At 41.4% G+C, this 24,964-nt stretch overlaps 1 protein-coding gene across 1 annotated transcript in view; it reads left to right on the plus strand.

The window, feature by feature from the left end:
• cdhr1a (cadherin-related family member 1a) overlaps positions 1-24,964 on the plus strand; it is a gene marked incomplete at both ends in the record, with an annotated part of 274,624 nt that overhangs the window by 192,318 nt on the left and 57,342 nt on the right. The window lies entirely within an intron of this gene.

Here is a 24,964-nt window from a genome sequence, read left to right on the forward strand (position 1 = left end):
AAGAACACTATCAATGGCACTTGATGCCACATGGAAGGACCACGTCAGAAATGTGGACCTCTACAGGGGCCTCCCACGGGGTCACGGATAAGGTCAGGGAGAGAAGGAAGAGGCAGGTAGTGAGTAAACTGACACCGTGGGAGTGTTATTTACTGTATATGTGAATGTGCATGACTGTTTCTGTTTGTTGTGACACTAACTCCCGAGCAACTTAAGACATTTAAGAGGTTTTGAATATTTTTCTTTTTAACGTTTTTGTTATTTAGTTTTGTTCCAGTGTTACCCGTTTAATTAAAATATTTATCCACTGTGAATTGATCGGCTGTTTTTCCAATTTAGTGAATTTGACATCTTTGATCTACTGTACTTCTAGGGTACAAGACTTCATAGAGAACCAGAAGATTGGAGCATCATCATAAATCTCACAATCAGACGGTACAACACTGAACTTCAAGGTTAGACCAAACCTTTAACTGGTATTTTTGCAATCCATTGTGTTTTTGGTTGTAGTTTTGCATTGTTTTTACCTTTTTTATTTAAGCTAAATGATGAGCACATTCTTGTTTACAAGGACAGCTTGAGGCGGCCATTCTCTGGCCCCTGGGGACCAGCTCCACCGCTAAAGGTTGTCACTAAATGAAACCCTAGAAAGGACACATTAAGCTTAGGCATGGGTTTAATTAATTACATTTAATTACTTTTAGATATGGGTTTTAGTAATACACTTCAGTTAAGGTTAGGCACTGTTCTCCAGGTTAAGTTTAGACATAGGTTCTTTGTCAAGGACACTGGTATGAGTAGCTTTGTATGAGTCTGGTTTATTCCAAGCAGGGGTGTTGTGTGGATTTTAATGGTGTCGTATGCACACAGACATGTATGTGCTTCATATAATCACCAGACTACTTGTGTTTACCTTAACCACTGTATCACAAAAAACAACATTATGAACAACATCAATGTGTGCAGCATTACAATACATTCTGACTATCTGGGGAAGAAAAGGGTCGAACAATAATGAAAAATCATTGATGGGACTTTATCCTGTTTCATATATCCTACAAATCAAAGTAAGAAAGAAGACAACATGACACCACAGAATAAATATATTACATTAAAACAGATAATCCTCTAAACAGGCTTTACCTACCTGGACACTTAAGTATGAAATGAAACACCACAAAATCAGGCTATATTACACACCTGTCTTTAAATTGACGGACGGACTTACTGTCTGGTCGCTGGGTAGCAGTATAGCAGAACTCCATTGATATGCAACCGGGCCACCATGTTCATTTGCTCTGAGTCACTCCACTATAGTTGGGTTTTTCACATTCAGACCACCAAGCCTGTGTGATTTGTTTTGTTTGGATAGCATGAATGGTTGTTTTTGATGTATTTATTTTAAGTGGGGAAACAGACACACTGGTGCACGCTCAGGTGCATGTGTGGGGCGGTTGCCCTCCAGTGGAACTGCTCACAGGAATACGGGGGCAGCAACGCACCTCCAAGCATTACATGTACAGTATTGTACAATCGGTCTCATTCAGTGGTTGCCAAAATGCAGGGCACCTCCCTTTTAAGGACCAAATGACTTCTCCCTACTGTTAATAATTAAGCATGTACAGTAAACTAGTGGTTCTCATTGATTGATTGATGTATTGATTGATTGAATACTTTATTGACGATTTTTTTAAGTACAGGCAGTACGACGGGTTTAAAGCACGCTAAATGGATGATGCAGAAAGCCCAAAGTCTTGTTTCCATTGTGGTCCATAGACATGAGGGTTCATAGGTCTCAAACAGGACCCCCAAATTGATACTATGTTAACTCATTTTGTTGTGGACCCACTGGAACCCCCTCAAGGACCCCTGGGGATCCCCGGACCCCACTTTGAGAACCACTGCAGTAAAGTAGTCTCTATAAAGCCATGGTTGCTGTCCATCAAACGTGTCTCATGCTGTTTCTTATTATTCAATGTTACAGTAGTGTTGATTTTGACAGCAAATTTTGATTTAGTTTTAGTCATAGTCTTTTGAATAAAATTATGTTTAGTTGTAGTCAAAATTTGTCATCTTAAAGGGATACTCCACTTTCAAATAAAATAAACATTAAAAAAATAAATGAAAAATAAATGAAAAAAGTAATGGAAAAATCACGGCCCCCTCACGCATTAGAGTGTCCTACTAATGTGTGAGGGGGCTGTGATTTTGCCATAACTTCTTTCATTTTTTTAAAATATTTATTTTTAATGTTTATTTTATTTGAAAGTGAAATATCCCTTTAAATGTTTAACTTTTTTTTTTCTTTTTTTTTTGACAAAATTGTCAGTATATTTAGTCATAGTTTTAGTCATCATAGCTTAGTTCTTATTTAGTTTTTGTCAGTGAAAAAAGGTAGTCGACGAACAATTTTTGTCACAGTTTTAGTCGACGAAATCAACACTGTTTCAGAGACATTCATTTCACAAAGAAACACCATAAAAAATGTCTGCGCTGGTTTTCTGAGATTCCTTTGGTCGACATCAACCGCAAACGTCTGGCGTCCATTGATGAATAGAGACAAAAAAAGCAATGGTTCTGCCATGATTAAAATTCTACTGTATACTATAGAACAATGGTTCTCAAAGTGGGGTGCGGGGACCCCCAAGGGTCCTTGAGTGGGGTTCCAGGTTTTTTGTCTTCATTTTTTTTTTTGAGGCCCTTGACATGAAAAAGTTTGAGAGCCACTGCTATAGAAAACCATAGAAGGGTAAAGAACAGCATGAGCCCAGTTTAATGGACAGACGCTGTGGCTTTATGTAGGCTAGAATACCGTAGGCCTATATGCTTAATTAATCACTTAGAGTTAGACCCTAGCTTCCCTATTCTGCTGGGTCCAAACATTTGTCAAAAATAGCCAATCTACAAGCTCCAGAAGTGTCGCAGTGTCGCAGTGATCTGCTTTTTTCGGCGATGACATTTGGTGTAGAGGGAAATACTAGTGGACCTCGTATAAAGCCCTGGGGGACACCGGTCTCAGGGTTTAATTAACTTTATTTATATGGCACCTGTCATATATAAAATGCAACTCAAAGTGCTTTACACAAAAAAGAAAGATCATAAAAAAACAAGTACTGTAGATAAAAAGAAGAGTGGTTTAAGAGTTTAATTGTTAGGGAGAAGTAATTTGGTTTTAAAGGGACAATGCAGTGAGTTTCAGTAGGATCGGATTGAGACAGGTATTATGTACTCCTGTAGATGTTATGTTTGGAATAAAACCAGTATTTATTATCATCGCTGTTGGGTGGAAACCTTGTATGTCCAAAACTGCTACTTTTGAAGTGTTAAAAAAATAACCTGCGTTCCGGTGGATCCAATGTAGTTATTATTTAGTCCCAAGCTTTTGTTAATACATTTCATTGGTTCAATATTTATAAAAACCTACGGACAGACTTAACCACTTTCACTTCAAAATAAGAAATAGCAAAAATATCAGATCTACCAGTACACAACGTGTCACATCGAGACACGTTGTGAGCTTGTAGATCTGATATCTTTGCTACTTTTGTGTGACACTGTAGTTGTAGTTAGTATGATGAAGTAGGGCATTAATGAAATAAAAAGTTTAAATATGGAGATACTCTATCTGCTCTGATTATCTTTCATGCCTTTTGTTTCAAGATTTTGAAAAGAACGGAGATACAAGGTTTCTGCCCAACAATGGCATCCAGACACCTGGCTTTAATGTGTCGCCAGTGTCCATATTGATATCTGATCATGATCCTATCCTGCATATCGGATCAAACAACCGCATGTGATGTCATCACATTAGTGACTTCACACTGCTGATGCAATTAGGTCCCCTGGCCACTGGGACTTGGAGTATACAGTATATAAGGACTTGAACTTGGGTGATACTTCCCTTCAGCCACGCCTTGAGGAAGACCCTTGAATTGAGTACCACTATGAATTGAGTACAAAGGACCCCAAATGAAACAAGCCATAGGCTTTTTGGTTTTTTCAAATCCTATTTAGTTGACCTTGTATTTGAACTGTACTTTCATGTGTTTTTTTCTGAAAACTTCTAAATAAAGTATTTAATCAATCAATCAAAAAACATGTCCTACAATTAAAGGCATTTTATCCTTTGTCCTTGCTCGTGGGGGGTGGGCTTGGAGTTCACCCACAGGGCTTTCTTTCATCTGTGATTAGTTTTTGACTTGGTGAGCGCATCTTCCCCACCTGGACTGGACTGGTCACCTTATGAACTCTGAATGAGAGTATGAACTCTGAATGAGAGCACTCAGGTTGTCTTTGTTCTTTGAATTACTTATTCTACCACTGACCAGCAGTGAGATCCTACACAATGCTCTCCCAGTAGACACTATCAACATGTGCTCTTTCCTTGTAATTTTTGCTTGTTGTGGATATTTTAAATAATAATTATTTAAAAAATAGCCCTACCACCTATTCCCTACAGCCCATGTTCACTGTTGCTGTGTTATGAGACTGCATTTTATTGCATTTGCGTATTCTATGTATTATGTGTTTTTGTTGTTTTTACTGGCTGCCAGTGTGCCAAAGGCAAATTTTATGTCAAATGTAATGGACAATAAAGTTATCTTTATCTGTATTTTCAACCACTATCAACCTGACTTCCCTATTTTGTATTTTTTCACATTATCAAAAATCTTCAAAGATATTTTTTTCCCTTCAAAGAAATTGCAAAAAATAGCAGCTCTACAAGCTTGTATGAGCCTGTGTAAATGACCCAAGGGTGCTTTTCTAGTAATCTAAATCTACCTTTTCAAATAATTGTAGTGCTATAAAAAGTACACTACAATATTTGCCTCTGAGATGTAGTGAAGTATAAAGTATTGAAAAATGGCCATGCTCAAATAAAGTAAAAGTACCTCAAATGTGTACTTATAAGCACAGAGTAAATGTACTTGGTTACTTTCCACCACTGCTCACAGGAGACTTTCTCATCAAACCGTTGCCGCGGTGATATGCAGCATCACCAAAAGAAACGTGTCTTGCCGGGGACGGACGAGTCATTTTGCCCCAACAGCTGTGAACTTTGAACCACTTTCCCTGCACTGGGGCGTTGCTCTATAGGGGGAAAGAATTCCGGCCTTGAATGGGCTCCCTGTTATACTCGCCTGCCTCTGCTCTGCTCATTCCCACACCAGCTTTTGGGGATTCCTAGCAACAGGATGCATCGGAAACACGTTGGGAGCCACAGTCAGTCACTGCTCTGAAACCAGTGGTTCTCAACCCTTTTTTTGAGCTCTGGAGCATTAGCATATTTCAAACGTTCCTCACACGGACCACCCCCACCCCACCTCTCCCCACAACAATATGTACATTTATATACGAAGAAGGCACTGTAATCGATCTCTTTTACAAAATGTACTTTGTAATTTGTACTTTTCAATACTTAAAGGTAGGGTAAGTGATTTTCTTTGGTTAAAATAAGTGTTAAATAGCTCCATAGTCTGATAGTACTCGTTGCTATAGAGTGTTTGTTCAGTAACAGGGGTCTCCATATCTCTCCACCTCTTTATTAAACAGAAAATGCAGGTAGGGATACCAATTTTATCCAATCAGGATAGAGAACTCAGTCAGGTTACAGATTAAACAAGTGAAAGTGGAAGTGATGACACTAAGAAATGAGCAGACAACATTGGAACTGGAACGCTATAAAAATGAAGCTGATAAATGTGGTACTCTCTCCTGATTGGCGGAGATTTTGTCACCTACCTGAAAACGTATTTTCTGTTTATTAAAGAGCTGGCGAGACATGGAAACTCCTGTTACTGAACAAACACTCTATAGCAATGATTACTATCAGAATATAGAGCTTCTTAGCCTGGTAAACCCCCCTCCCTCCGGAAATCTCATTTGCATTTGGTTTCAGGAAGGAGGGTCTGGGATTGCTCACAGAGTAAAGCTGCCCGAACTGCTGCGCATTCGAACCAATCAGCGGCTGCTAGGGGCGGGATCATCCAATCACCTGCCTATAGTAGCTTGAAAAAATGAAACTCCGTCTGTCATCGATTCTGCGACCGGAGTCTCAGATGCAAGTACGCTGTGAAACAAAATGTGTGTCGCAAGCTTCTTCCATTTGACGGAGTGAGGTTAAGAGCTTCTACCTTTTAACAAAAAACGTAACTGTATTGGTACCATAGGAGAGATAACAGGCAAACGTTGATCAAAATAACAATTATTCTACATTCTCTAATTGTGTAGACCTCTTGTAAATTAAGTAATGCAGATGTTTAACAATAGTTTAACTCTTGAGAGAGAGAAATGAAACCAAATGGACCATTTGGTTCCATTTTACACCCCCCATAGTTAAAGATCTATAAGGGTCCATTTGGTTACCAACTCTCCATCATTTAGTTGTGGACCACCTGGAATCCCTTCAAGGACCACTGGTTGAGAACCACTGGGTTAAAGCATTTACTCCAGTAACTCGAGTACAAATGTCTCTGGGCAACTTTGAGTTGAGTACTGCTCACATCTCTCTCTCCTCTCTCTCTCTCTCTCTCTCTCTCTCTCTCTCTGTGCCCCTGGTTTCCTGTTTCTCTGCACTGACCTATCTGAAAATAAAGCATGAAAAAATGCCCCAAAAAAGACACAGTGTTTGAACAGGAAGACTCAGCAGGAAGCAGGGAGGAGGTGGGAGGGATACCGTAATTGCTCACTTCCCGAGATAACGGCTCGCTGCTGCTCGTAATCACACAGGGAGATAGATAGGGCATGCTGTCGACATGGCTGCTTTACATGCCTGAAACTTAGACACACACACACACACACACACACACACACACACACACACACACACACACACACACACACACACACACACACACACACACACACACACTTACAAAGGTTAAATCCTACAAACAGGCGCGCGGGAAGTCCTTAATACCTAGGGGGGCTGTGCGTTGGGGCGCGCGATTTTTTTGCGATTTTTTGGGGGTTTTCTGTGTTTTTCCCCACACAAAAAGGCAGAAAGACAGTGTAAACACCAGGTTGAAGTTCATCCATGACCGTAACAGACTGCTATGATCCATAAAATATATATATCTCTGCTGTTCGGCCGGAACCAGCTAAATCCAAAATGGTAATTGTTCAGGAAATGAAAAACAAAATATCAATTTTTCAGAAAATGAAGAAAACCTTATATTTTTAAAACAAAGCAATACTGCCTCATCAAACTTGGTATTGTGACTTTATATATTATCAGATACTTGCATGTGTCATTATATTATCACCACTTTACCCAAATCCAGTGCAAGTGGAGTTAGGAGGTTTTGTCCATCATTGATAAGAACAGCTGGCAATGGATCTCAAAGCTCACAACACATCACAACGCATTGTGAGCTTGGAGATCAGCTATTTATGGTGAGCGCCATCCTCATATACTATAGATCAAGCTGAATTCTGTACTTAAACAACTTTTATTGTAACATGCATTGTAAACAACCATGGATCTAACTGTTACCACTGTTGTTCTTCTACAGTTGAGTGCAACAAACAATTCTGCCTCAATACTCAATCATGTATTTAACAAAAGCGATCATGGCACACCAACAATAAAAAAAATGGCATATAAATACAAAATACATTCATGAAAAATAGAATATTTAGCCTATCAAATCTGTAGCCTACTGCACTAACAAGAACAAACACAGTTGAATTTACCTATCATATACCTATCAACATTTTATTATCACACTGTTGTGTGTTGCGTGTGTGTGATGGGTGTTTCTTAGTGCTTTAGATTGTCATAAAAGCTGTGAAAGTCTTTTGGCATGATCTCCTTGAGCTCTTGGAGATGTTTGAAACAAACTCCTGCACACACTCATTCTCTGTCCATTAACATTTAAAAAGAAAACACGAGCAGATGACCTTTGTGAAGACACCCTTCTCCTCTTTACTGGGGTGACATCTATCAAACCTTGCACATACATTCTCTTCTCTTCCCAGTTTATGTTCTCCCAAAAGCATTGAAAAATCTTCTCCCTGTCTGCCTCATACAGAGCAGAGCTTCTCGAGAGCCTGAGAGGAGGGGGGAGTTGTTTGTTTTTGACGGACAGTTTGAGGGTCCAATGGAGTTAGGAGTTTTCGTCAGAAGCGCTTTTTAATACTTTTCATATGATATTATTTAAAAAAAAATTACACAGATGTAGAGGGGGTTCAATAGCGTTGATTTATGAAAAAAAAAAAAAAAACTGAAAAAGGAGTTAGCTGGTCCCGGCTGGACACTGACGATATATTATAAAAAATAAAATAAAATAAAACTTTTTTTTTTTTTCTTCCCATCACCAGGGGGGCTGCTCCCATCACCAGGGGGGCTGCAGCCCCCATAGCCCCCCCCCTTCCCGCGCCACTGCCTACAAACAAAATGTGTATCAAGAATAACTTCAACATGAAAAACAGAAATGCAAGTGCCTGAATCAGTGTGTATTGTCTTGTCAATTAGCAAGGTACTGCTCAATATCAGCTATTATAGGAAGCCGCTCAATTTGGAGGAGGCGTTGTTTCCTTTACCCATGATTGTTGTCTGCTGTGTTTGACAAGTATGCCAACTTTTTTTGTATGTAACAATGCTCTGCCTTACATGCACTTTGTAACTGGATGTTTTCCCTTTATCTGACTGCACTGGCAGTGTTTATGTCCTTTGTACATCTTGTACTTCTGTGTGGACATAAATAAATATTTCAAATGTGTGGTGTTCAATGTCGCTGTCAGAGACCTTTTCTTTTCATCCTCGTCCTGACCCAGTTCCAGTTTCTGTACTTTATATATATATATATATATATACAGTATACTGTACTTTGTCATACTGTAGGTCAAATAGCGATTCTAAATAAGCTTCTTTTTTTTTTTACATTTGAAATATTTTTATATGCATCTCGTCTTTGTTTCTTTGTTTATTCATGATGCATGAACCAATTGTTTATACTTTTACTTCTACGCGTTGTGACGCGATGCGACCCGTTGTGAGCTTGTAGATCTGCTATTTTCAAACATTTTAGTACTTTTACTTTGTATATTTTGATACCAATACTAAGTAAATGTTTAATTCCGGACTTGTACTTGTAGCAGAGTACTTCTACATTGCAGTATTGATGCTTTTTCTGAAGTAAAACATTTGAGTACTTTTCCCACCACTGATAAAAACAATTGATAACAAAAGAAAAACATTTGAAACATTTTTGAAAAGATTTTGACAGCGTTTGCCTATAATGATGTCCCAAACTTTGGACGCCATGTTGAAAGTGGTCAACTATGCTTGCAATGTAATTAGCAGTCTATAATAGGACATAAAAGCACTGGTTGTTCACTGTCTTTCAGAAACAAAAGGGTTCGCAACTTGGAACTTCTGTATCGCTCCACTTTATTAACAACAATAGTGGAGCGATACAGAAGTGAGCTCTTTTCCTTCTAAATGATTTGACTGTTCTTGGGGTTTGGCTCACCACCAAGATGGGGGGGGGGACGTGCACTGAGCGTTTTCACTGTCTTCTTCCTCTGGTTGATCACACCAGCACTGGTAAACCATTGGTTCTCAAAGTGGGGTCCGGGGACCCCCAGGGGTCCTTGGGGGGGTGTTCCAGGGGGTCCCCAGCTAAATGTGTTAACATAGCATCACAATAACTTTAACCACTTCAACCTTTTATACTTTGGCTATTTTTTTAAAAATCGTGAAAATGTGTGCAAACCTTTGAATATATATATATATATATATATATATATATATATATATATATATATATATATATATATATATATATATATATATATATATTTATTATTATTATTATTATTATTATTATTATTATTATTTCTTTTTATCCCACAATTTTGTAACCTATTTTTTCACCCAGTGCCAATTGTCTATGTAATCCTGAGTGCTACACTCCCTCTGCCAGCCTAGGGAGAGCCTAGAGCCGAGCTCATGCCTCCTTCAATGCATGAGAGCTGTATATATTTTTTTAAGCGTTTGTAACTCGTTTGTAACTCAAAATCTTTGCTTCTGGGGGTCCCTGGAACAAAATATTTTGAGACGGGGGTCCGCGGGCCAAATACATATAATTTATGGGGGGTCCTCGACATGAAAAAGTTTGAGAACCACTGTGGTAAACAGCTGAAGTGATCGTGTGCCTGGAAATGTTGTCCACCCACCCCCTGCATTAGAGATTCACCTTAGCTCTGGTTCCTCTGACCCCTACGATCAGTGCATCTCTGCACCGGCCTCTCATTGGCTATTTATAGATGCCTGGCATGCAGCTTTCTGCACTTGTTTTTCCCAGCAGCATATTATGCTTGTTCTTATCCTAGCGCTCCTCGACTCCTCTGCCCACTTACTGTACCTTAGTGTTGTTGTTTGGCAGTGGTGGAAAGTAACTAAGTACATTTACTTAAGTGCTGTACTTAAGTACAATTTTGAGGTATTTGTACTTTACTTGAGTATTTCCAATTTCTAATACTTTTACTTCTACTCCACTACATCTCAGAGGCAAATATTGTGCTTTTACTCCACTACAATTATTTAAAAACTTTAGTTACTTTTCAGATATAAATTATGATATTAAGAAACATACATTAACCACTTTAGCCCTATTTTATACATGCTATTTTCAAACATTTTAGTACTTTTACTTTTGGTACTTTAAGTACATTTTGATGCCAATACCTTTGTACTTTTTCTTTTTTAATTCTGGACTTTTAGGCAAAAATATCATTTTCCTCAAAACATGACTTAGGGCACAGTCCCACCAAAACATGGTTGGCCGCTGATTAACTAGGTGGACATACACTACGAGATAATCTTAATATTAACGATTTTTAAATCGGGTATCATCACACACTACAAGATAATCTTTCAAGATTCTCTTATCAGATTATCTTAACATGCACACACTACACGATTAAAAACATCGGGGGCATCTCACATTACAAGATTCTATCCAGATTCTCGGGCTTGCCCGAACAGCAATAATAAATAGGAAAATATATTTAAAATATAAATAAAAATATAAATTATGAATTATTAATAATTATAATTATATAAGATATTATATCAGTAGCCTATATTATTTTGATATTAAATAAAGTTACACATTACAATCCGTACATTTTCATATGTCAATTCAGTGTTTTTCTCCGACAGTCAGCTGCGCTCCTGAGCAGCGGAGCGCGCGCGCGCACACACACACACACACACACACACGCACACACACACACACACACACACACACACACACACACACACACACATAGTGCACCACATCAGAGCAGATCTACAAGCTCACAACGCGTCTCATTCGCGGTAGGCTACTTGTGGTCTTGTATATCGCATTAGCTGTAGAATACAACTCTCGTAGACGTATTTATGATTATGACGTTTTCAATCTACGAGAGCTGTAGGGTTCACCCCCCATGGACACAGAAACGTTCAGCACTATACCCCGTAGACACTCCAAACATGTACAAATTAAAAAATAAAGGTGCTTTTTCCCACGCCCCAAATGTTAACTCTCGCTACGGGGTAGTAGTTTAATGTAATAATCCATATATTTCAATAAAGAAGTGTTTTAATGCCGTCCGTGGCCGAATGCCATTTTATCACCCTCGCTTACTTCCTGTTTACATTGAGTGTAATTCCGGGTTTCACCAGATGGGCGCGTCACTACCGCCCATTGGGAACTTCCGACAGAATCAGCCACAGACGGCATTAAACACTTCTTTATTGAAAGATATGGATTATTACATTAAACTACTACCCCGTAGTGATAGTTAACATTCGCTGCATGGGGGTAAGCACCTTTATTTTCAATTTGTACATGTTTGGAGTGTCTGCGGGGCATAGTGCAGAAAGTCCCTGTGTCCATGGAGGTGAACCCTACAACTCTCGTAGATTGAAAACGTCAGAATCATAAATACGTCTACGAGAGTTGTATTCTACAGCTAATATCGCATAATGTTAACCACTCGAAACCATTGTGCGACGAAGAACAAAATAATCCTGGCTGGCACAGAGACTTCCCTTGCAACATTTTGCAAAATTCATGGATTTAAGAACTATGAAGGGTGCACCAACATGAAAGTTTTTTTTCTAAAGCATTAGATGGCGGGCCAGAACATAATGAAAGGCTAATTTATGAAATGGATAGTTAACAAATGTACTGGAACTCCAAGAGTCAAGACAGAACGCCTTATATTTGGCACACATTTGTGATACTCTCTCACAGAGAATGAATCAAAATGTAAGCTATTAGGTGGCATAATAAACCGTAAACGAGCGGTTCCCCCCCCCCCCTCCAAGACTGACCATGAAGCAAAGCCTACCGTCCTCATCATAATCATTCAATAATTTGAATGATTTTACTTTTATTCTCATTATACCCCGCAATGCCAGACGTAGGCTACAACGTCACATTATTATCGCTTTGCAAATCCACAAACTCACACTGCAGCGCAGATTGAATATATTCTGGGCGCAACACCGTTGTCATAAAGTAACAAAGTACATGTACTCAAGTACGGCACTTAAGTACAATTTGTAGGTATTTTTACTTTACTGGAGTATTGCCAATTTTCAGTACTATTGTATTACTTCTACACCCCTCCCCAACGGCAAATATTGTACTTTTACTCCACTACAATCATTTGAAAACTTTAGTTACTAGTTACTTTGCTATTATCAATTATTATATTATAAAACCACTTTAGCCCTATTTTATAGGCCTACATAGGGCTATTTGAAAATAGCCGATCTACAAGCTCACAATGCATTGCATCGCAACACATTGTGAGCTTGTAGATCTGCTATTTTCAAATATTAGTACTTTTACTTTTGTTAGGCTACTTTAAGTACATTTTGATACTAATACTTTTGTGCTTTTACTCAATTTTGAATTCCGGACTTTTATTTGTAACCGAGTATTGATACTTTTACTTAGGTAAAATATCTGAGTACTTTTCCCACCATGCACTGACCGTTGTACGTCGAAGCATAAATTGGTCGTTACTGGATGGATTGCAGCTGCTACTTGAGAGAGACAGACTGCTTGAGATCGCTAAACATTAATCTGCTAGTTAACAAGAGAAATGACACTATCCAAAAGTATAAAGAGTATAAAATATATGTGTAAAAGATATGTGACAGTGCTGAAAACAGGGCATTTAAAGATGAATTTGGACACATTGGACAGCAGCAGTGCGTTCGGAAATTGCGCACCAGAGCGCACTCGCCTATTAGTTTGTATTGGCCAGTGTGCTCATGAGTTTCTTATACCTGGTGTCATCAATGCAAAGCCGTTGTGTTTCATCGGCTACACACGTTTTGGCTGTTTGCAAGCCAAGGAATATAATTTTAGACGGCAAGATGAAGCATGCATGGTACCAGGCAAGTTATAAAGTTTAATAAGCATCTTTCAGGTGGGGATATATTCTCTATGGACATTATAGCTATAGGACTGTCAGTCCATATTTTAAAATGAAAATCATTAAATCATTATCAAAATAATGTATTTTAATATAAAACATGGATCCACCGCAGCTGCACATGATTGTCCATCCTACATAAACAACGTGTGTGTGTGTGTGTGTGTGTGTGTGTGTGTGTGTGTGTGTGTGTGTGTGTGTGTGTGTGGCATTGCGGGGTTCTCTCGGTCCGACCCGCACCAGGTGACGGTGTTCCATACAGTAGCGATCCAGATAAATATCAAACATTTTTGAAAATGATTTTGACGATGTCAAAAAAGGGGGGAGGGGGGGTTCACCCGAGGGGAGGGTTTTTCACTCGAAATATCAAACTATTTTGAACGTGATCGGAGTGGCCCCGATCGTCTTGTGAGCAACTCGGGAGGGTTCAGATTGGATCTTTGAACCCTCACACTAGACGATGTTTATGCCCGAGTTTCGCCCCCGATCTAGGCTGGGGTAGACACGCCCCCCCGACACTCGTGAGGGTTGTTTTTTAGCCCGATTATCTCGTAGTGTATTGCCACCTTGTGCGCGGCCACAGTTTTTTGCAGCCAGCGCATTCTAAATAAACCTAAATAAACGGAGTGACCCACCTGTCATTCACTTTCAGGACCCTCCCATGCAAAAGCTACGACCAGTTGCTCTATCGCAGAGCACCATGTCGCAACCTGAGTCTTGGGACGGTCCGCCTTCCACTCACCCGATTGGACAGAGGGTGAAAAGCAGCATAGAGCGCATAAACGCAAGATGTGCGCGACAACCGGAAAGATGTGCAAGAACGTGAATCCACACATTTACATTGACAAAGCATTGGCAGATTCCGCCCCATAGGTAAAATAAAAGTGCGGTGGGACCGCGCCCTTAGGCCGTTAGTTTAAAGGTAGGGTAAGTGATTTACTTTGGCTAAAATAAGTGTTAAATAGCTCTATATTCTGATAGTAGTCATTGCTATAGAGTGTTCAGTAAAAGGAGTATCCCATGTCTCTCCAGCTCTTTATTAAACAGAAAATGCATGTTCAGTGCTCTCTCCTGATTGGCTTAAATGTTGTCACCTAGGCCTACCTGAAAATGTACTATATTCTGTTTACTAAAGAGCTGGAGAGACCCCTGTGACCGAACAAACACTCTGTAGCAATGATTACTATCAGAATATAGTACCTTAACCTTTTTTAAATAAAAAAATATCACTTACCCAACCTTTAAGAAGGTGACATTATTATGTGACTATTATTTTTGTAACATAACGAAAAACATCACATGGATGCACCTGGGACGTATCATCAGTGTTGTAGCCTGGGGTCATAGGATGTTTCGGGTCTCGCAACATACACCCTCCCCCAGGTGACCCAGCCAAGGTTGATCAAGCCTCGACTTACGTCCCAGTAGCTACCCACGGTCAGTCCTATAGGGCAAGACAGGGCCACTCAGTCCGCTTCTCCGGAAATACTCTGCCGGGACTCGGGGAGGCTCTGGCACGTGGAGGGACTAGGCTCTGTGGGTTGACTCCTGGCCGGGCTCCTCCTTCGTCTCACCAGGTCCAGGACCTGAGCGTTGCACCAGACTCCCCTGCTCCAAACATTTCATTCTGGTGTGATGGTGTCTTGGCCCGTGATGGTACTGCAATGACCACCATGACCCGTGGTGGTACTGCAGGCTCCCTTGCGTCTTACTTGAATGGTCCTCCCAAAGGCCTCACCGTGGATTTGTTGGGCTTCTTCCTCACGGAAGACACAGACTGGGGCGCCAACCCAAACTGCTCCCGGATGCCGTCTAGATTCCGGCTGTCACCCGACTCTCCGGTGGTCACCAGTCTATTCCTGGTTGTCACGTAGTCTATAAATTCCTATGAGCCACTATAAATAGAATAACTATAACGAAAAACATCACATGGATGCACCTGGGACGTATCATCAGTGTTGTAGTTGTAATGCATGCAATGTCTGTAACATATTCCCAACAACGGGACCACACAATAACCCTCTCTCCACAGTGGCACCACATACACACAGTGGCACCACACACATCATGCATTCCCCTGTTCATTCCATGCATTCCCCTGTCCCCATCCCATCCAATCAATTTTCAATAAATACAACTCAATCGTTCCTCTGTTTGATGGTGTGGTCTTTACTAGTGAAGTGACTATTATTTTTGTTTATACGTTATTATTATATTTTCACATATCAGTCAAAACATGGGTCATCGGTGGCTTAGTACTCTCTCACATCGGGATTGGCTTTGAACCCACAAACCTGGCACATCGGTCGGGCTCTGCTTTGTAAGTGGATCTGGAGAAGAGCATCTGTTGAACATCTAAAGTGAACATGATCAGCTGTTGGAAAAAGGTTTAGGATCTTAACCCATTAAGACCAGGAACGCATCGGTGTAACCAAGTTAACCATTATTTTATACTTTGGCTATTCAAAAATACTCGGTGCTATGCCACGCTATGAGCTTGTAGATCTGCTATTTTTTTTAAATCGTGAAAATGTGTGCAAATCTTTGAATACGCATATTTTTTAAGCGAACATTTGCAAATCAAATCTTTGCTTCTGGGGGGTCCCTGGAACAACACATTTTGAGATGGGGGTCCACGGCCAAATACATATCATTTTGGGTGGTCCTTGACATGAAAAAAGTTTGAGTACCACTGATTATATAGTAACACAAGTTTTTTTTTTAAACTGTTAGGATTTAGAAGACATGTAGAATCCGCCAGAAGCAAAGATTTGAGTTACAAATGTTAGCTTTAAAAATGTATATATACTCAAAGATTTGCAAAGAATTTCACGATTTAAAAAAAAATAGCAGATCTACAAGCTCATAGTGCGGCACTCGGTGCCGCGCTATGAGCTTGCAGATCTGCTATTTTTGAATAGCCCAAAAAAATCTTAACATGACACAGATGCGTTCCCGGTCTTAGTGGATTAACATCTGTTGTAGGTTCCCATGATGTTGTACTGTTAGCTCGTAATAACAAGGTCAGGAGCGTATTCTCAGAGCGGGGTTCTGTTTGGGATAAACAGCTGGGTGAGAGAGAGAGAGAGAGAGAGAGAGAGGAGGTTTTATTCATGTTTGTCCAGGCCTGCAGGGCAACCTGCCCGGTGTGTGTGCTGCATGAGGGGGAGGGACGTCTGTGGAGGAACAGACATGATGGATGCTCTAAGAAACACAAGCTAACTGTACAGTACAGAAGGGCAGTGGTTGAAAACATACTCACATGTTTTACTTGAGTATCAATACTGCAATGTAGAAGTACAGCTGTTACAAGTAAAAATGCACTTGGGTCAAAGTACACAAGTATTGGTATCAGAATGGACTTAAAGTACCAAAAGTAAAAGTATTAAAATGTTTGAAAATAGCAGATCTACGCGTTGTGAGCTTGTAGATCGGCTATTTTCAAATAGCCTAATGTATAAAATAGGGCTAAAGTGGTTAATGTATGTTTTATAATGTAATCATTTATATCTGCAAAGTTAGTACGTTTTCAAATGATTGTAGTGGAGTAAAAGTACAATTATTCCCTCTGAGATGTAGTGGAGTACAAGTAAATATGTACATAGTATAGACAATTGGTAATACTCCAGTAAAGTAAAAGTACCTCCACATTGTACTTAAGTACAGACTTGAGTAAATGTACTTAGTTACTTTACACCACTGCGGATCATATCAAAGGCTCAGTCCTTGCCACAGTCGGCCTGGGTTCTAATCCAACCTGATGCATGTTGCTGCATGTCCTCATCCCCATCTCTCACTCCTGCCATTTCCTGTTCCTCTCCACTGTCGCCCTTTCTCTTTCTAGTTTGTATCAAATAAAAGGCTAAAGTGTGCAATCTTTCTAGTTTTTATTTCATCCACTGTGCACTTAAACCGTATTATACTGTACTTAGTTGAACAGGGTCCCCCAGGGCTCTATACTAGATCTGCTGATATTTCCCTCGACACCAAATCTATCTACAAGCTCTGTTCTGTTTATCACAACACTTCTGTTACTCTACCAAATATCACAAATCCCACGAGGGATTTGTACACTTAAAAACTGTACACTTAAAAACCTAAAAATTGTCCATATGAAATCCAATGTTTCTCCAACTGAGAGGCACTGAATTGTAAATGAACATAATATAAAAGTGTATAAGCATGTATGTCATCATACATACAGTATATATTGTAGGCTGCCTGTGGTGCAAAAGCAGTACAATAAATTATATTGTATGACTTCAATACTTCAAAATAAAGGATTGTGCCAAATGGGCTATAAAAGTTTGTGGGCTGGCTGACAAATTCTGATTCTAGCATTTCCTTCTACACCAAAACTCTTAGTAGAAGGAACAACGCGAGCTTAGATCGGCCATTTTTGCCTAATGTTCACCCCAGAACAGAGGCGCTATGGCAGGGGTTTTCAACTGATTTTGACCCAGGGACCACCATCCTGACTAAGAGCAACCTGGGGACCACCACTGTTCAATTATCCAAGCCATAGGGCTAGAGAAAAGTGAATTATTATTGTTCATAGTAATGTGCTTTTATAATTCTTTAGGATATACCAAAATATTCTAATTAAGTCAAGTCTAGATGGAACCAAGTAGACAGTTGCAGGCCACTGTCTCTGTAAGTCATAAATTCCTACCCCCACTACCAGTTGGGGGTTCTAAACAAAGAAGCCCTACATTCCGGCGGGGGTAGGGTTGTAGGCAAGGGACAAGGGCTTTGTGTGAGAACAAAGCCAAATGGTTGACTGGACAGATAGCAAAGGTGCCAGTCTGCTTTGCTGTGACAGGAAGCAGCAGGCAATCGCAAGGCTTTGTGGGTAACCAGAACTTCCTGTTGCAGTCTCCTCCTTGAAGGAGGACTTAATTCAAGAAACTGATAAATGAGCCTGCCTTGGGGCAAGCATTCAGATTCTAATAAGTAACTATGCCATGGGTTGTCCCTCGAATATGGGTTCTTGAGTGACCCATTGACCATCTGGAAGAGAGTGGAAAGTCAATAGTAAGTAAAGCATTGTAAATGATTGTATGTTTGATGTGTTCATAATGGGATGAAGTCATATCTTAATACTGTGAATGTTCTGTGCTTGTTTCTCTCTTACCAGGTTTTATTACCTATTTACCTAAATGTATTGTATGTGTTATTAGTAAAATAAATCACCTTAAAAGACATTTGGTACGAGTAATGCCTTAGACTCCTCTCTCTCTCTACCCTTTCATTTGGGCTTAGTAACCGTTGTTTAACTCTGCACAAAGCAGAAAACTAGGTTGGCTATAAAAGTGAACAGTAATAAAACTATTGTAGTCCCCGGAGGGGATTTCTTTAGGGTTTAAGCGTTAAATTACGCAGTAATTAAACTATCGTAATCTCCGGAGGAGATTAGCTAGAGTTTAAGTGATTAAACTGTAGTGTCTCTTAAGAGAGACATCTATGAGTTTAAATTGATTAACCGTGTTATACGTGGTATAACACAGTAATAAACTATTGATAGTCTCAGGGAAACTTATCTGAGTTTAGTAATTGGAACTCTGCTTGTTACACGGTAATAAGGCTGTAGTGTCCTCGTGGGGGGCATCTTAGAGTTAATAAGCGAATGACACTGTGTTTGAACTCCGCTTATTACAGAGTTATTAAACTATTAATGCCTCTGTGGGAGGCTTTACTGAGTTTAAAGCGTTTAATTACGCATTTATTAAACTATGCTGGTTTTTAATAAGGCCTTCAGAGTTTAAGTGTTACGCAGTAATTAAAGTAAAATTACATAGTAATTGAGTGTTACAGAGTAATTAAACAATTATGAACCCTTGGAGCCTATGTGATTCTAGAAAGGTATTAGGTCAGTCCTGTAAGCGGATCACATAATTGTATGATCCTGCCAATAGTCTGGTGGTGAAAACCATTAGAGGCTGGATTTAATGTGTGTTATCTAGTGAGATAACATAGCATAAAAAGCTCCTATAGCCTTAGGAGGAAAGACGCACTGTCTCTTTAAGATGAGAAGTGAGTTGTAACGAAATAAAGTATCTATTAGACCTGGTTATGGGACAGGTTAAAATAGGTTAACAGCACTAACACTGGCGTAATGAACTAATGTTAGAGTGGAAATCAGCGCCGAAAGGGTCGGTGTGGGACAAAGAGTCTCCAACAGTCACAGCACAAAAGAGAGTCATCGAATCCACGGACGAAAGGGGATACACGGAGCCGGCGGCCTAGCATGGCGCGAGGACCGAGGCATTGAATACCGTACGGGCCTACTGAGGAACCTTCCGGGAAAAAGACTCACTCAGGTTGCTATGAACGAAGCCCCACAGTTTGCGAAAACTGTGGAGAAAAGACTGTAGATTTGAGGATGCTGCGTGCTAACAATTCTATTGTCTGAGATACCGTTAGTGTAGCAAAGCTAGCGCGGGTTACTAAGGGGGTTATATTAGCACAGAAGAGGCTAGTTAGCTCAGGTAACAGCCACCGCTAGCTTACAGTGCTAAGCTAACTATTCCATTGTCTAGCACAGTGCTAAGCTAACAGCCACTCAGAGGGGGTGGGGGTTGCTACCAGCTAACTTTCCATTGTCTAGCATATTAGTGCTAGCTGCTAGCTAACTGCCATTATTGACAGAGAGGTGATTGTTGCCCCTGACCTGGGTGGTGGGGAAATACAATTAGCATTCTCTTTGTTTACCTGGGAGACAGAAAGTCTGTCCCCCCTTTGTTTACTGATAAGGGTTGGGGGAGGATTCTGCCAGTGTAATACACTGTTTAACCAGACTGGATGATAGACTGATACTGTGAGTAACTAGATGATTAGTGTACAAGAACAGGGGATCAATGGTAATCATTGTGGGTTAAATACTAGAATGTACATTGGTAGAGCAAAATATATCCTATCCAGTATTAATTAACAGAATTAACTAATGTAAGTAGACCATTAAAAGGCTTCTTGCGTGGAATGCTGATAGGGTGGGTGCTATTTTACAGGTTAAACACAGTGTTAATTAATTATTGTTGTTATATAGCTAAAGGCTGAAACAACACTGTTACTTGCTAAAATAACTGACGATTACTGTCACAGCCCATTGAATTAAGACTAACTAACAGACCTTATACCCAAAGAGGGGAGATGGAAGTGTTAGCTGAGTTAATAGGGAAGTGTGAAGCAGCTCAAGCAGTTTTTAGGAGGGAAGTAAAGTTTATTGTCCTGCTGGATTTACCAAAAGAAAGGGCGGTAAGGGAGCTAAGAGCCGAATTAGCTAGATTCCTTAAGGTTGTTACATATTCTATCGCCATACTAGAAATTGATGAAGAAAGTTCATCTGAGATCTGCAGGATGCAAAATGACTGTTGCCAAGAGTATGACGAAACATTGAAGCAGGTCTGGTTTGAAGCGGCCCAGGAAGAATATGGGTCCCGCTTCACACATCCCAAAGTGAGTGAACTCCCTGCTGGGAGGGAGGGATATCTCCTCATGACGACACGCTGGGAAAGCGCAGGGGACGTCGCTTCCAACCCACTCTTCACGACGGAGGGACCAGAGGACGTCGCTACCAACCCACTCTTCACGAGGGTGTCAGAGGACGCCACTGCTGCGACGGACGACGCCGCCAGCCCACTCAACACAGAGGGGTGCCAGCAACTGGAGGTCACTGAACCAGGAGGGACCCCATTCCACGCTGCGATCGAGGGAGCAGCTGCAAAGGTGCCACTGGTGATCGATGGAGCTGGACCGGGGGAAGCAGACCACGCTGCAGAGGGGGGTAGGAATGTCACACCTACAGATGGATCAGCTGGGCCAGCAGTCCTCAGAGTGAAACCAGATGGCATCACTACTGCAAGGGACAACGCAGAGACCCCTTTCCACGCTGCTCCGAGGGAGGCAGGGACCCCTTTCCACGCTCCGAGGGAGGCAGAGACCCTTTTCCACGCTGCTCCGAGGGACCACGCGGAGAAGGAGGTCAATCCTGAGGAAGTAACTGCGGAGAACCAGTCACTGGAGATCGAGAGAGCAGCTTCGATGGACAACGCGGCGGAGGGATATCTCCTCATCACGACACGCAGGGAAGGCGCCGAGGAGGTCGTGACGGCCGGCGGAGAGGAGCCATCGGCGGCGGGGGAGGTGCCACTGGAGATCGCGAGAGAAGCGAGAGAAGCTGCAGGGGAGACCCCATTCCACGCTGAAGAGGGAGGAGACCACGCCGGGGAGGTTCCAGAGGGAACCAACGTCGCAGATGAGCAGACCGCCAGGGAGGCCGCTTCAATGGACGTCGCCACGGCAGTGAAAGTCTTCACCAATCCACTCAACGCAGAGGAGAAGCACGTCGACGCTACCACACCAGGGCGAAGGACCAGCCAACCGGGGGGTCCATCCAAGCGCCTGTCTCACAAAGGTGGGAGGAGACCAGCTACCAGCGGACCGGTGGCGTTCGAGAAGGAAGCCGAGTCGCCTGGCAAGGGTGGCGTTCGCTCCAAGCGCTCGTCTAAGAAAGGTGGCAGGCAGATGGCCCAAAGCAGACCAGTCAGGCCTGTCAAGAGTGGCGTTTGCTCCAAGTGCCCGTTTAACCAAGGTGGGAGGGGAGCTACCCCAAAACCCCTCAGAAAGAAGTCTGAGTGGGTAAATCTTGGCATCCGTGCGCCTGCTCGGAAAGAGAGGGGCGGATTGCAACGTCGGGTCCTTACAGTTCTGACCGCCAAAATCCAAGCAAAGAAAGTGCTTTATTTTGGTGGGGCTGTAACTAGAAAAAAGAAGGTGAAGATTAAAGATAAACTATCCCTTCTCCACCCCTCTGCGGGGGGGGCTGAGAGGAGCCCCCAGAAGGGGGTTGGTAGGATTGCAGTCCCACTGGTGGCCAGAAGAGTGCCATCAGACGGTATTGCTGCTGCTGAAGAGACAGCTGCAGAGGAGATCCACCCAGAGGGCGCCGCGGGGGACGTGACGGTCGAAGTAGAGACGCCATCGGAGAACGCCGAGGGGAAGACCGACACCAATTCACACACCGACATCACACCAGTGCAGAGCGTCATGGCACCACCTAAGAAAGGTGGCCTTTGCCCCGAGCCTGTGGCCCTGTTAGGCCAAGGTGGGAGGTCAGTAGCAACGAGAGCCAGACCAGTCGAGCCTGAAGCCCTGTTGGGCCAAGGTGGGAGGTCAGTAGCGACAAGAGCCAGACCAGTCAAATGCGATTGTGCAAACTGCAAGCCTCTTGACCTCCTGAAAAAATGCAAATGTGAAACCTGCAAGCCACGTAAACCCTTCGCACCAGCCCGGTGGGTCGTGGGGAAATTGCGAGGGAAGAAGGAAAAGTTGAAGCAGAAAGTCACTGTCCCACCACAGTCATCAGCGCGGGCTGGTGGTGGGATTGCAGTTCCACTGGTGGCTGGTGGTGCCAGCAAAGTGACACTGACAAACGAACAGGCTTGACTAACAGGTCTATCCAGTTATTAAGCTGTGGACAGTGGTACGCAGTGCGGACAATAAGCGGAAAAGATGCCAACGTGGTGTCTAAAAAATCGAAATGTCTTATTTGAGCGACTGTTTACTTAGGAATTTCGAGAGATATTGTGTAAATGAATGTATCATTTGTAGTGTTTGAGATATTACCAGAAGAAATAACTTGCATAATGAAATGTATTAATTTACTGCCGACAATATGCCACTAAGTCAAAATGCAACAATAATTTGGAAGGTTCTTCCATGCAACAAAATTATTCTTAACTGATGTTAACTCATGATCTGAGTAATCAGGCCTTTTTGAATTGCTAATTTGTTGATTGTATAAAAAGCATTTTGGGATGTGGGCTAGAAGTAAATGCAGAGTGAAGTTTCTTAAAGGTAAGATTGTAGATCAGCCATTTTAAAATCTTTTAAACCCTTTACCCAAGTTACTATGTCAATTGCCATGGCAACATGCCCTAAATAGGACATTGACTTACTAGGGAAACAGTGGGAGGAGGAAAGGTTTCCAAAATCAATTTGGATTATTAAAAAAGTTTAAAAATTACAAATTGAGAAAGTTAAGTTGAACTGTAAATTATTCCAAAATATGGGTTTAGAGCCACTTAATGACAATGAGTGAAAACGGTGTTGAGAATGTAACCTGTATGAGTGTGGGATCAGAACAGTTTACATAGATGAAATCGAACTTCCCAAAGCCATGATTTAAGAAGCCAAAAAAAAAAAGCTCACCGAAAAATGGTGAGTAGAGGTTGGTTGTGAGAGAACTGAACATGGTTCAGTTATCTCAGGTGGGAGGTGTTCAATTATCCAAGCCATAGGGCTAGAGAAAAGTGAATTATTATTGTTCATAGTAATGTGCTTTTATAATTCTTTAGGATATACCAAAATATTCTAATTAAGTCAAGTCTAGATGGAACCAAGTAGACAGTTGCAGGCCACTGTCTCTGTAAGTCATAAATTCCTACCCCCACTACCAGTTGGGGGTTCTAAACAAAGAAGCCCTACATTCCGGCGGGGGTAGGGTTGTAGGCAAGGGACAAGGGCTTTGTGTGAGAACAAAGCCAAATGGTTGACTGGACAGATAGCAAAGGTGCCAGTCTGCTTTGCTGTGACAGGAAGCAGCAGGCAATCGCAAGGCTTTGTGGGTAACCAGAACTTCCTGTTGCAGTCTCCTCCTTGAAGGAGGACTTAATTCAAGAAACTGATAAATGAGCCTGCCTTGGGGCAAGCATTCAGATTCTAATAAGTAACTATGCCATGGGTTGTCCCTCGAATATGGGTTCTTGAGTGACCCATTGACCATCTGGAAGAGAGTGGAAAGTCAATAGTAAGTAAAGCATTGTAAATGATTGTATGTTTGATGTGTTCATAATGGGATGAAGTCATATCTTAATACTGTGAATGTTCTGTGCTTGTTTCTCTCTTACCAGGTTTTATTACCTATTTACCTAAATGTATTGTATGTGTTATTAGTAAAATAAATCACCTTAAAAGACATTTGGTACGAGTAATGCCTTAGACTCCTCTCTCTCTCTACCCTTTCATTTGGGCTTAGTAACCGTTGTTTAACTCTGCACAAAGCAGAAAACTAGGTTGGCTATAAAAGTGAACAACCACTATTGTGCGTGGTGGGTCCATCATAGACCCACCCCACACAATAGTGGTGGGGGGTTCATGCACCGCAGGGAGCTGGAGAAAATAGCTATAATATCTATATATCTAATAAAATACAGTGATTTTGTTTGAATATGATGGAATATGATTAAGGATTACTGTAATTATGGTAAGCTCACATTTCATATCACACACACACACCATACAGTAAGAACTCTTGTAAGTTATTAAAAGTAAAAAAAAAAAAGCATGGCCAGGGACCACCTGCAATACCTCCGCGGACCACCAGTGGTCCGCGGACCACCGGTTGAAAACCCCTGCGCTATAGGATTCAAGTGGATAATTCTATATGTGGCTGTACCACGTTCATTAACGTAACAGTAAATGACTCTGGACAACTCACGGCTTGCCACCTCCAATTTAT

The sequence above is a fragment of the Gymnoscopelus braueri genome (assembly GCF_963280865.1).
Source record: "Gymnoscopelus braueri genome assembly, chromosome: 14".
NCBI lineage: Eukaryota > Metazoa > Chordata > Actinopteri > Myctophiformes > Myctophidae > Gymnoscopelus > Gymnoscopelus braueri.